This window comes from Mustela erminea, chromosome 1, assembly GCF_009829155.1.
Source record: "Mustela erminea isolate mMusErm1 chromosome 1, mMusErm1.Pri, whole genome shotgun sequence".
NCBI classification, from domain to species: domain Eukaryota; kingdom Metazoa; phylum Chordata; class Mammalia; order Carnivora; family Mustelidae; genus Mustela; species Mustela erminea.
Window position 1 is genome coordinate 38,846,550 of NC_045614.1, and position 12,657 is coordinate 38,859,206.

The 12,657-nt window shown below is 46.4% G+C and overlaps 1 protein-coding gene across 9 annotated transcripts in view; it reads right to left on the reverse strand.

Annotated features, from left to right (window-relative positions):
• Positions 1-12,657, reverse strand: part of FOXP1 (forkhead box P1) — a 579,941-nt gene that overhangs the window by 247,652 nt on the left and 319,632 nt on the right. The gene's annotated exons all lie outside the window — the stretch shown is intronic.

The following is a 12,657-nucleotide window of genomic DNA, read 5'->3' on the forward strand; positions in this document are numbered from 1 at the left end:
ATGGCAAGTTGTTGATGCAAGCCTCCCTTCCTACACTGGGTGTGGGGGCCATTGGATGGCTATAGAGTTGACGGTGGGACCATCTGATGTCTGGTGACCTCAGACTCTCCAAAGGACTTGGCATCTCTGTGGTCAATGTGAGCGGTGGGGAGACTGGACATCTTTAGAGCAGAACCACGGTTGGTAGAAAGGTATGAGATTTCTAATGGAGAAAACAGGGCCCGTTAGCAATATCGATACCTGAGTTAAGATTCTCACGGCCCATGGATAACCAACTGTTGGGTGGGGCCAGTGTATTTACTGAAGAGAACTTTCCTTAGGAGACCAGTCCAGGTGCAAGCACTCGGTCTCAAGGCAAGGCTTTCCAGAGAGAACCACGTACACCTCCAACAGATAAGAAGTTAACACCTTTTACACTGCAACTGTGGGACAGACTGGCCTCAGCTACACAAAGCATGGTGCTATGGAGAGAAGCGTGGGTGTCACCAGGGAGCGTGTTACAAATGCAAATTGTCAGACCCATTTAATTTGTGACAATCTATATTTTGATCACACCCCCTCCAGGTGAGTCACAAGCACATTAAAGTTTGAGAAGCCACCAGACCAGACATACTCGAACGTGATTTCCCACTCTGCCAACCTGAAGGTTTCAACAAGCCACCCAACCACTCTATCTTTCCATTTCCCCTTCCCTAAAACCATACCATTCTACTTTTGGGTTCACTCACCCTTCTGAGCAGTATTTATTTTGTACCTAACATGTGTCAGGACCCTGTATTAAGTGTTGGGGCAACAATAGGGAACAAAGACTGATAAGATCCATCAACATGGAGGAGACTGTCTTATGGGGAAGACACACATTAATCAATTAGTCATATAAATAAGTGGAGATTACAACAGTGGTAAGTGCTACTGTGAAAAATGCATAGTGCTCTTAGAGCACGCAAAGCTAATATATGTAAAGTGCCTTGTATGTAGTAGGTATTCAATAAATCACAGTGATTATGAGTAGCCCATAAAACCCAGATCTTTGGGAAGCCACTAAAAAACTCCCAAGTGCAGAATACTCTTCTCCCACCATAAAACGAGCCTGAAGCAGGACTGTGTTGTCAGTTAAATTATTTTTTAGCATGTTTTCCTGCTTTTTCCTAGATCTATGAGGAATACGACGCCCTTAAAGTCAACATTTCTTCTAATGCCAACTTAGAGAACAACATTAACTTTCCAGGTTATTGTTAAGAATTAGCTCTTGTTTACCGAGCTGTACTTACAGGCAAAATGCAGAGCAGGGCAGAGGGTGATACTGCCTATCAGCCTTGTTCTAAGCATCTATTGATTATCATTTGAAAGCCTGGATACGCAAAGACAAATCTTCATTTGGCTTTCCAGCAGCATTTCTTTGTATATGTGGTTTGCTGAAATCTAGAAAAAGTCCACGCTAATCACCGCAGGTAGGATTAGCAACCCATACCTTATACAGTGGACACCACTTGTTAATTATTAGTGTGCCTAGCACATGTCTATCCAGTGGGGAAGCCGGACTGAACAGGAATCGGAGAACGTCCACAACCAAACCCACACCACTGAGGATGCCCGCCCTAAGAGTTGAGTGACCAGAGTCCACCCCATTGAATAGGAAGCTCTCATAGCCTTACAGCTGGGTGTGCTCAAGTGCTCCTTAAAACAGCCCTCCGAAGTCTGCCAGGCCTTTCCTTTGCTCATTCCCCACGAATTCACGAACTTCAAATAAAAATTTGAAATATGGTGTAATAGCTCTCCCTGTTTGTACAAGTGAGGGAGTCTTTTTCCCAAAGCGGGCTTCCTTGCAACAGGTGGATACGGATGATGGGAGACTTCTGACCTCCTTTGTATCAGAATGACGCTGATCAGAGAATAGAAAACAACAACTGATCTGAAAAAGAGAAGTATGTGCATGTGAAATGTGGTTCCTGTTAAAACTTTCAGGTCTTAACATACAGGAGCTGAATGATACAAACATCAGTTCACACCTCAGAGCATTCGTTTGAATTTTTGTAACTAGATGCGTTGTTAGGTGGGCTAGAACAGAGCCTCTGGCTGCTGGCTTACTGGTCAAAAATGGGTGGTTTCCATTTATTATTGTCTGGAATAAGAGACATCTTTAGGCCAACTGTAAAAGACACTTTACTACCGGAAACAAACTAAGGGTTGTTGGAGGGGTGGGGGGGGGGGGGGGGAATGCGGTAACTGGGTGATGGGTGGTAAGGAGGGCACTTGATGGAATGACCCCTGCGTGTTTCATGCAACTGATGAATCACTGAATTCTCCCCTGAAACTAATAATACACTATGTTAACTAAATTGCACTTAAACAAAAAGATAAATAAAATTTCTAAAAAGGCTATATCTTTAGGATAATTTCTGTTGGCTCCAACTACTAAAAATGCGAAGTAGGAGGGAAAAGGATATCCCATAGAGGACTTTTGGCAGTATTCTGGAGACCCTGTGCTTGCCACAAGGCAGGGAAAGAGGTGCTCCTGGGAAACCAGAGAGGCTGCTAACCAGGCTACAATGCACAAGACAGCTCCCACGTCTAGTCCCCTGTGCCAAAAGCGTCACGGTTGAGAAAAATGTTCTATGTGCATTTGTACTGTTTTTATTATGGGATCAAAGCAATGAGTCCTATTTCTTGTTCAATAATAAATTTATAACGAGCCTTAAAATTTTAATGACTCGTGATTTTTTGCTTGCATTTCTACTTCATAAATACTATACCGAATGGAGCCCCTATTAGGGGTCAGGTTAGGCAAGACGCAGGTGACGCCCGGGAATTTGAATGGAGTACTGTATTAGAAGAGGTTAGGCCTGAGGAGGGTGTGGAGGGGCCCGGGGCAGGGTGTGCTCCCATCGAGGAGGATGGGAGGGGCCGGCAAGGGGAAGTGGCTAAGCCTAAAAATGCAGAGCGGAGGCAGAAACTTAACCTTAACCTTCTCAGGAAGCGGGCAGGGCTGGGGAAGGGGAGCCTTCTAGAATATGGATAGAAGGGCCCACAGTGCAGGGAGCTCAAGCAAGGAGACCAATTATGGAGCTTGAATCCAGTGCTGACAGAGGTGGTAAAGGTGGGGACAGAAAGACGGCTGGACCTCGCTCCCACCTCCCCCTGCCTGCTCCCCCGGTGAGCACCTGCTCCACGCCCTGGAAGTCTTCCTCCCCCAGTGGTCCCCTCTCCCCTCTCCCTTGCCCTCTGTCAGGTGCGCTTGCCCACCTGAACACAGTTCTCCTCAACGTCAAGCGTCTCTCAGCTCCCTCCTGCCGTCTCCTCCCTTCTAGCGCCATGACGGAAGGCCCTGTACCTCACTGTCTCCACTTCCTGCCTCCCACTGGTTCCCCAGCCCACAGGGACCTGGCTTCTGCCCCACCTCTCCTCTCCCCCAGAAATATTCCTACCGCAATTGCTAATGAGCGTGCAGGGGCTCAAGTCAATCGACACTTTGCAATCCTTACCTCACTTGACCTCTCACAACACACGACACCGTCATTCATATTGTTTCTCGAATACAAAATTCTCTCCTCTCTGCCTCCGGGTCTTCCTGCTCTGAGCGGTTCTCTGCCTACACATCTGGTGGCTCCTTCTCACTTTTTAATGAGCTTTAACTTCCCCTGCTCATTCTTAAATGTTTCACCTTGCCTAGAGTTCCATCCTTGGTGCTCCCAAACGCTAAAGCTAAGGGCAGAAAACTTTTTCTGGAAAGGGCCGGAAAGCTGCTTTTTGTGACACATTGTACGCCACAAGGTCTGTGTCCCAACTCCTCAGAGCAGTACTTCTGCTGGGGCACAAACGCAGCCAGGAATAAAAATGGACAAATGAGTGTGGCTGAGTTCTGGTAAGACAGGAGGCAGCTGGGTTTGGCACACAGGACTGTTGTTTGCTGACCCCTGACCCCTGGAAGGCCTTATCCTTCCGGTGCCTTCACCTCATGTCTGCCTCTATCCTGTGACTCCCAAATCATTTTTGCCAACCAAACTATCTTCCCAGAGCTGCAGACCCCTACTCCCACAACCTTCTGGACATTTCTACCTTGATGTCCTAAAACAACCTTGAGCTCATCTCAAACTGGGGTCACCTACTTCTTCTCCATCCAAACCCAAGCCGGAGGTTTTCAGGGAAAGGGATTCACATTCCAAATCGGGAATTATCTGACGGTCTTCCTTCTCTTTGATTTCCCATATTAGCAATTCCCATCCACTGCCCCTTCTATTTATGTTAGTAATATCTCACTTCTCCACACCTCTGCTTTGAAGCAGGCCACCATCCCGCTGTGACTCCAAATTAACCCATATCCTCGGCTGGCCACACAGCAGCACGTCTGATCCTGTCGCCTCTCCTGCTTCCATGGGTCTCTACGGCCTCAAGAGGGGAGTCCCACACCTGAAGGCCTGCTCCAAGCAACACGAAAACGTCACTGGCCACATGAGGCCTATTCAGCACTTAGAATCTGTCCAGCGCAACAGAACTGGATTTTTAATACATGTGCAATTTTAATGCAAATTAGCTTAAATTTAAATTTTAAAAATGATCCTCGGTTCCGCTACTGGAAAACTTTTAAGTACGTGTTGAACAACTTGGGTATGTGAAGCTCCTAATCTATTTATTCAATGATGAGTTTTGTGAAATTTAAATCCAGATCAAGTATTTCTGATGAAATTTTAACATCCAAAGTGAGATGATTTTTCAGACTTAGTATGCAAGACAAGACTGTAGAATGTGTCTTTCATAAATTTTTAATACTGATTATATGTTGGAATATTTTGGATAGATTGGATTAAATAAAGTACTATTATAATTTACGCCAGATTCTTTCTCACCTTTTTAAATGTGGCTAATAGAAAACATAAAATCCTTCCAAGGGGGGCGCCTGGGTGGCTCAGTGGTTTAAGCCGCTGCCTTGGGCTCAGGTCATGATCTCAGGGTCCTGGGATCGGGTCCCGCATCGGGCTCTCTGCTCGGCAGAGAGCCTGCTTCCCTCTCTCTCTCTCTGCCTGCCTCTCCATCTACTTGCGATTTCTCTCTGTCAAATAAATAAATAAAATCTTTAAAAAAAAAAAAAAAAAATCCTTCCAAGGTTCTTCTATTTCTGTTGCACGGCACTGGCCTACGCACACAGCTCCTCATGATCTGGCTGTCCCACTACCCTCTGTCTCGCTTCTCCTTCCCTATCTAAAATGTGGCCACCCTCAAGAAGGAACTCTAATGTCTCTGTACCTGTAGCCACAGGCTCCCTCTACCTCTGTACCCTGCCATGAATCTTTAAGGAGCTAAATCCTACTGAATCTCAAAATTCAGTTCAAGCCAAGAAGCTTTTACAGAATACCTTCCCCACCAAGGGTAGGCATTCTCCCACAGGGTCTCATCAAGTTTTGTACTAAACTTTTGCAGAGCAATCAGTACACTGCATTCTAATTTTCAGAATGCTTAACTGTAAGCCAGGGATCATGTTTTGTACCCAACAGGGTACTAGGCAGTTTGATAAATAATTCAATGCCAGATGAATGAATGAATGAGATACTGTGCCACTAGAACTGATAAGCTGGGAGTTGATTCTAAGGGCTTAGCCGGCATCAATGAAGGTTCTCAGATTTCTAGCCCACGTAATTGGGAGAATAATGATGCTCTTGTGAGAACAGCCAAGTGAGGGGAAGAGGTTGCTCTCAGGAGAGAAACAGAAGTGAAAACACAGGCTGGTGGGGAGCCATTAGTACAGAGGCCACAGTTCAAAGGGAGTGGATAAGACTGAGAGGGGAGGGGAAAGGTCCTTGGAAAAATCATAGTCAATTCCTATATTTAGGAAACAGGAAGAGTGACATTTACTGAGTGCTAAGTTCTATCCTCACAGTTACTCTGTGGGGTCCATATAACCTCCATTTTTAAAGAAGAAAACACCAAAGATTGGAAAGTATTAATATACATACACACATGAAGCTAGCAGACAAGGATTGAAACATCAAAGACATCCAGTCTCTGTCCATTACACTACAGAGGCGCGGTCAGGGACAGAGCTCTCGAGAGTGACACAGAAGGTAGAAGGGAGTTTCAAGAAGGAAGGGGTGGTTGGTGGTTTCAAGTGGTTTAGAGAGCCTGAGTTTGATAAGATGACAGAGAAGGCAAGAGGGAATTCCCCACCCAACATCAAGCATCTTCATCCTTCTTCCCTTTTCTCTTTTCCTTCCGAGATTAAGAGGGTGTTCATCTTCTCCAATCCTAAACTCAGACCCTCACCCACCAACTACCATCTCGTCAACACTAACCCCCTCTCTACGGGCTCCCTCACTGTAACCTCTACATATATCCAAGGTATTCGGACCCAAAATAGTCATTTTCAGGGTACCTGTCTGCTCTTGCTTTGCCCACCCTTCAACCTCCTTCTCCTATTCAGGTAAGCATCTTGAAAGGCTTTGGTCTCCCAAGTTTTTATCTCCTACTTTCAACTCTCTGTACCGTGGATTCTCCATTTTTCAGGCTAGGGTAGTTCCTAAGCTCTGCAGCCAATTAGAATGAAGGGCTTCACCCAGATCCAGCGCAAGAAGGGCTGGGGTAGAACCCTGGAGGCAGCATTTTGACAGACAGACCAGAGGATGTGTAACTTTACTATCACTAACCACACATTCAATACTGCTGCTCTGTAAGATTCCCCCGTACCCTGTATATTTGCTTTACGCCCCCTGCCCCATTCCCTAATTACTCCAGATTGCATCCCTGACTACTTCTCTCTTTATTGGTTATTCCCACCACTTAAAGTTCGTTAGATTCCTTAAAATTCCTTAGATTCCTTCCAACATGTGCAAAACTAAACAATCTTTCCTCAAAACTGCTCCCTTCCTTGATCAGGAAAAAGTTACCATCATCTCTTTGCACACTTAGTTGACCACAGCGACCTGGTCATTCTTTTTTTTTTTTTTTTTTTAAAGATTTTATTTATTTATCAGAGAGGGGGGTGGGGAGAGAGCGAGCACAGGCAGACAGAATGGCAGGCAGAGGCAGAGGGAGAAGCAGGCTCCCCGCTGAGCAAGGAGCCCGATGTGGGACTCGATCCCAGGATGCCGGGATCATGACCTGAGCCGAAGGCAGCTGCTTAACCAACTGAGCCACCCAGGCGTCCCGACCTGGTCATTCTTAGTCTTGTGTGTCAGACTTATCCCCTTTCTCTCCCTCATCCCCATGGCCATCCAACGGCCATCACCTCTCGCCTGCAATACTCACTGACCTTCTGCCACTACCATATATATCATTTCAAAACAAAAGCCAATCTCATCAGGCCACTCCCCGGCTTGCAAACCTCCCAAACTCCGCTGGACTCAGGGGATAATCTCAATTCCTTTGCTTGGAGTAAAGGCCCCTTGTATAACTTCCCAGACTTCTTTCCTCCCACCCTTTCCACTGACCCGACACTACTCTCCATTACTTGCTGCTTCCCTTTTGTATTTCTTCATATGCTATTCTCTTCTTGCTGGAGACCCCCTTTCTACGATTGCGGTCCGTAAACAATGAATGCTTGGAAACCCAGCTCAAATGTTACTTTTAGAGAGGAGATATACTTCTCCCTAAGTACTCTAGATGAACTTTATTTTTATGTTGGCCAAAAATCAGGCATATTTTATCATGATTCTGACTAAACATGTCCTCCCCCTAGGTCAAGAATATCCTATCACTGCTTGACTAAACCCTAACGGTACTGGACACTGACCATCCAAAAGCTTGCTGAATGAATGACTAGGGTCATGAGCGATGGAAGGACACAGAGTCTACACATAAGTAATTGATTACACCGCCAGGAATATGGCAGCTGCTCAATAAACTGAGAATTCCTTCCATTTTGCAGACTAAGGAGATGATCAGAAAAGAAAACATGCTGCAAATTCCGAGTCTCAAGAAGGGACGTTTCATGAGTCACGTGACCACCACCTTGACAGTAAAAAGGAAAATTAGACCGTCTAATGGAATGTTGGCGTATAGAGACACACGCATTAGTAGTGTGTCGTCGGTGTGGTCAATGGCAGAAATCAGAAAGCACACACACTGGGGCTGATGAGCCCGGGAGGACTTGCTTCATGTAGTCCGGAATGCAGAGCTGCCAACAAGGTATGGTTCTGAGAGCGCCCCCAGGAGTGTGTGTGTGTGTGTGTGTGTTCGCTTCTGGGACGAGCAAGCAATGCCAGCGGGTCGCCAAGGCCAAAACTGTGGGGGGAGAGAGGATAAGGGGGAGGGAGCAAGAAAGAGACAGGACAGAGCATACTACAGAAATGGTACATGATGGATTCTGTGCTGGCTGGGGAAGAAAAGGACACACAGGATGGAGACGATGAAGACCACTGATTCAAGGGAAATGAGTGGTAACTGAATGGGAAGACAAGGGGCCAAGGGAGGGCGGGACGCACCTGGGTGAGGCACGTGTAATGAAAAGCAGTGAGGTTTAGACAAGCTTCTGAAGTCACTCAGGAGGTAGAAGGGGAAAGACTGGCCCCTCACAGTGACACACAGTAGGTGTTCAGGAGACTTGTGCAGAATAAATGAGTCCGTGACCGTATGGGATGGAAGCATCCCCTCACCCAGCCATCCCGTATGAGCTGCCAGCATCTAATTTATCATGAAGCTCATTAGAAAATAATCACACATTAGCAGTGTATGCCAAGGACACCCCACAGACTAGTTGTTTTGACAAGGTTATAGTTGACATTATTCTAACGCGATCATGTACGCGATACACGTTAAGAGTCGGAAATAGCTCCAAAGGTGCCCAAACCTGGCCAGGCCTGGCACACTGCAGTCAGGGAGTCAGTCTGCCCGTCTCTCTTGAATGAAGGAAGGAAGGAAGGAAGGAAAGAAGGAAGGAAGGAAGACATCAGTGGAAGAACGGAGGACAGAATATATATTATTTATCTATAGTAAATACCAGCTACCTCTCAAAACTCCTCCCCCGAGGAACACTAGTCCGTGAACCCAGATTCAACCAGCAGATTGGAAAGAAGAGCTATGGCACCTTGTGCCTCAAAAATTTAGATGACACAAAGGGACTAGCCGGGAGGTGGCAGCGTGTGAAGGTGCCTGGTTTCTGTTGCCTGCCACGGTCTTACAATACATTTGCCGCATAAATGCTAACTGCCAATCCCCTTTGCCTGGGTAGCCACGGTTTAGAAGTCGTTCAGTCTGATGCGCAATGAGCTCTCCGCGTAATGCTGCTTCCTTCGTGAACTACTACTAGTGCAGCTCAATTCTCTGAACAACTGGGAAGGCAACAGAGCTGATAAGAGAATTAATGCTTTCTTTCCAAATCACATCATCTAGGATAATAAAAGCATGTTAGACAAATAACTCTTAAAAGAAGTAGGAGAAAAACAGTTTAACATGAAGCTCTAAGCTATATTGATGTTTATAAGCATTCCGGGGTGGGGGAAGAAAACTTCAGAGCTAAGTCGTAGTTGCTAATGCTACGGATTTGTTCCCTGCAGAATTCTCCGAGATAAACACAGATTTGCATATTTGGAAGGTATTTTGTCTGTTAAACATTCCTGTTACTGTAAAGGATTTTTCTTTACCAGGAGTAGCTAGCTATTTTTCACTACTCATTTCCAATTCTCTGCCCACTTGCTTCCCCTATCCAGCATTCTGGGATTTCTTCCTCTAACAGTGATGCTGGGGGAGAGATTTGAACCATGGGGTTGTGTACAAAAACCCCATCAGAACTACAGAGGGCAAAGGGATGCGAAAGAATTTCAGTGCAGGGCAAGAACGGGCACGGAAAACAGTGCCAACCACAGCAGCTCAGGGCGGGCTAAGAAAAATCATGTCTTCGGATATTTAGGCAGTCTTTACTTTAAGCTCCCAAAAAACCGTGACCTTATAGAAACACAGGATGGTTTCACAGATGGAACCTAGTGGTTCTAAGTTTTCAAAAACCGGCCAGAGAGGGGGTCGGGGTAGAGACACAACTTTTGTCGATGGCCCTCTTTTTACAGGTAACTCGACTTGACACATCAAGGTCATGGGCACGTTTTTGGCAGCCTGTGATGCTGGACTCCTCTGGGGAGACAGAGTTTAAATTACACTGATTTTAATCTTCCCATTTACTGGAGCTAACCAAAGGCCCTCTGGTTAGAAACCTGGGTGTCTCCCTTTGTCTCGCAAGGTCTGAACGGGTAACAATCTCGGGGATCTTTCCTGTAGGCAAGGCTGGGTTCTTCAAAGTGCGGATTCCTGCTCTGAGTCTGACGGATAACGCTGACATTGGAGAGCACCCTTCTACTTCTGGCTTCGCTCAGCAGGCCCGGGCTAGATTCCTGGCAGCCTCAGAGCCCCGCTCTAGCTGAGGCCATCCTTAGAAATACTAGCTCCAGGGCAGGGGCCTCCACCCGGCATGGGTGAGGTCGGGGTCTGCCCTAGGGTTCCCGTTTCCTTTCCTGGGGTTCCCTCTCTCTTCCTCCTCCCCTCCACGCATATTTCCCCTTCTCTCTTCCGCTCTGCTCTTCTCGCAGTGAGCCAGTGCCTCCCTCCCTCTGTCCCCCTCTCCCTTCATCTTTCTGTCCACCTCTGTCTCCCCTCCCTCTCTGCCTCCCACCACCTGGGCCACGCAGTCTCTGGGGGTGTGCACCACAGTGAGCTGTCACCAGCCAGAAAGAGGGCCTGGGACAGTTGCACTGGTCAGACTGGGGTAGGAGCCAAAGCACGCAGGATGTCAGACAGCAGCTGACAGTCCCCTCTGATGACAGGGCAGGGTGAGCAGGACGTTTCTGGTTTGGCTGTGGGTGGGGAGAGTCATTCTGGTCTTCGTGGTATTGGTGGTGCTGGGGCCCCCCGGACCACATGAGAAGGCCGGTGTGGTTCCCGCGCTGCCGTGGTTCTCACGCTCTTACTCAGCCTTCCCCTGATGCACGGGTGGCTCGGGACCCATTGCGGTCCCCTCCTCACAGCTGAACCAGGACCCAGACCCTCTTCGGAGGCTGCCTGCATGCCGAAGGAGCACATCAGGGTCACCGCCCCAGCGGTGGGCAGGTTTTTACCATGCCCGTGGCTCCTCAGGGCTCACCAGGCAGATCTAAAACTCAGGACGTGAAGTGTGGTTACCTAGAGCCCGCAGAGCTCAAAATGGGACTGTGTGCTTCTCCTGGGAGCCAAAGAGTGCACCCCCCACCCCGATGTGCCAAGACTGTGCGCACACCCCTGCTGAAAGAGAAGACACACATTCCACCCCCAACCAAAAAAAAAAACAAACAAAAACAAAACAAAACAAAAAGCCAAAAAACCAAACCAAACCAAAACAAAACAAAAAACACACAAAAAACAAAAAAAAAAAACAAAAAAACCCTCCACAAAACCCCCCAAAAACAAAAAAACCAACAGAACTGTTAGTCAATTTGAATTATTCTAAGGTCCGGCTTAGTCTAAAGCTTATCTAACGGTCTATTGAGTTCTCAGTAAGTCATGTGAAAGGAAGTCCTATGATAACATTTCCTGAGACTTCTAGACATTTGATTAAGGAGTTATAAATCTTAGAGTCTGACTTGTCACAAGCAGAGTGAGATTACACCCAGGGCTGTCAAGATTAGGTAAACTTGTCTTGTTCTCTTATAGGTCTTTCTCAGCCTTATACCATAGATTAAAGATCTTTTTTAAGATTAAAAAAAATGGTTACCCTCATGCTCGATGTTAAAAAAAAAAAAAACTAAAGGAGTATAAAGCGACAATTTTCAATCTTCACATCCTGAAAGGTGTTTACTTGCCGCTCACTGTCAAGATTTTAATAAGCGGTGAGTAAAAGGGAAGGACGATTGCCTGCCGGGCTGGTCCCACCGTCGCCCGGTTAATTCATTACAGCTAAATGAATAACCTGTATTAAATCGAGAAATGCGCATGAGCCACATAACCAGCCCCCCCCCAAGTCTTCCAGTAACCAATTCCAAGAATGTGGTAGAATAAAATCAATACCTTCGGGGGTGGGAGGGAATCCAGAAACCTCTTTACAGGAGCCCCTGTCAAATTCTATCGCTAATTTTGAATTGACACATTATTCTAGGAATGACCAGCAGTTACCATCAGCAAACCTGTGGAGACGGAGGTTTTCATCCCACACGTCACTGAAGGAGAGGATATTTAGGGAGTTCTAGGTCAGTGGGATGCTTCCTCAGCTTAGTGACAAGAGATTTGGTACCTAAGTGGAGAACTTACTGTTTCCAATTCTCCATACACGCTGAAATTATTGGGTTAAATAAAGACATGACAAGCTATAAATCAACTTGCTTTTTTGCTTTTTTTCTTTTTTTTCCTGGGGAGTTTTTACTCAGGTGTACTCTACATGTGCATTAAACTGCGGCTCCATTAAGCAGTTACAATGAAGGTAAAGGGCGCAAGGCTAAATACCACAGGACCTTGTATGGATCTCATGGCTTTAATGGAATCAGGTTTTTAACAACTCTTTTTTCGTTAAATACAGTCAGTGTCAGGAAGATGCGTCCCACTCATAAAGCAGCGCAATGACAATGTACAGTGGCACGAACACAAGGACATAGTTCATCATGACATTTCCAGCAATTCCCAACTGATTAGGGTCATTATGTTGGAGGTCTGATTTATGTTGTCATTTCCTCTCACCGATCCTGCATCAATGAATCTTAATGAATTGGTAAATAA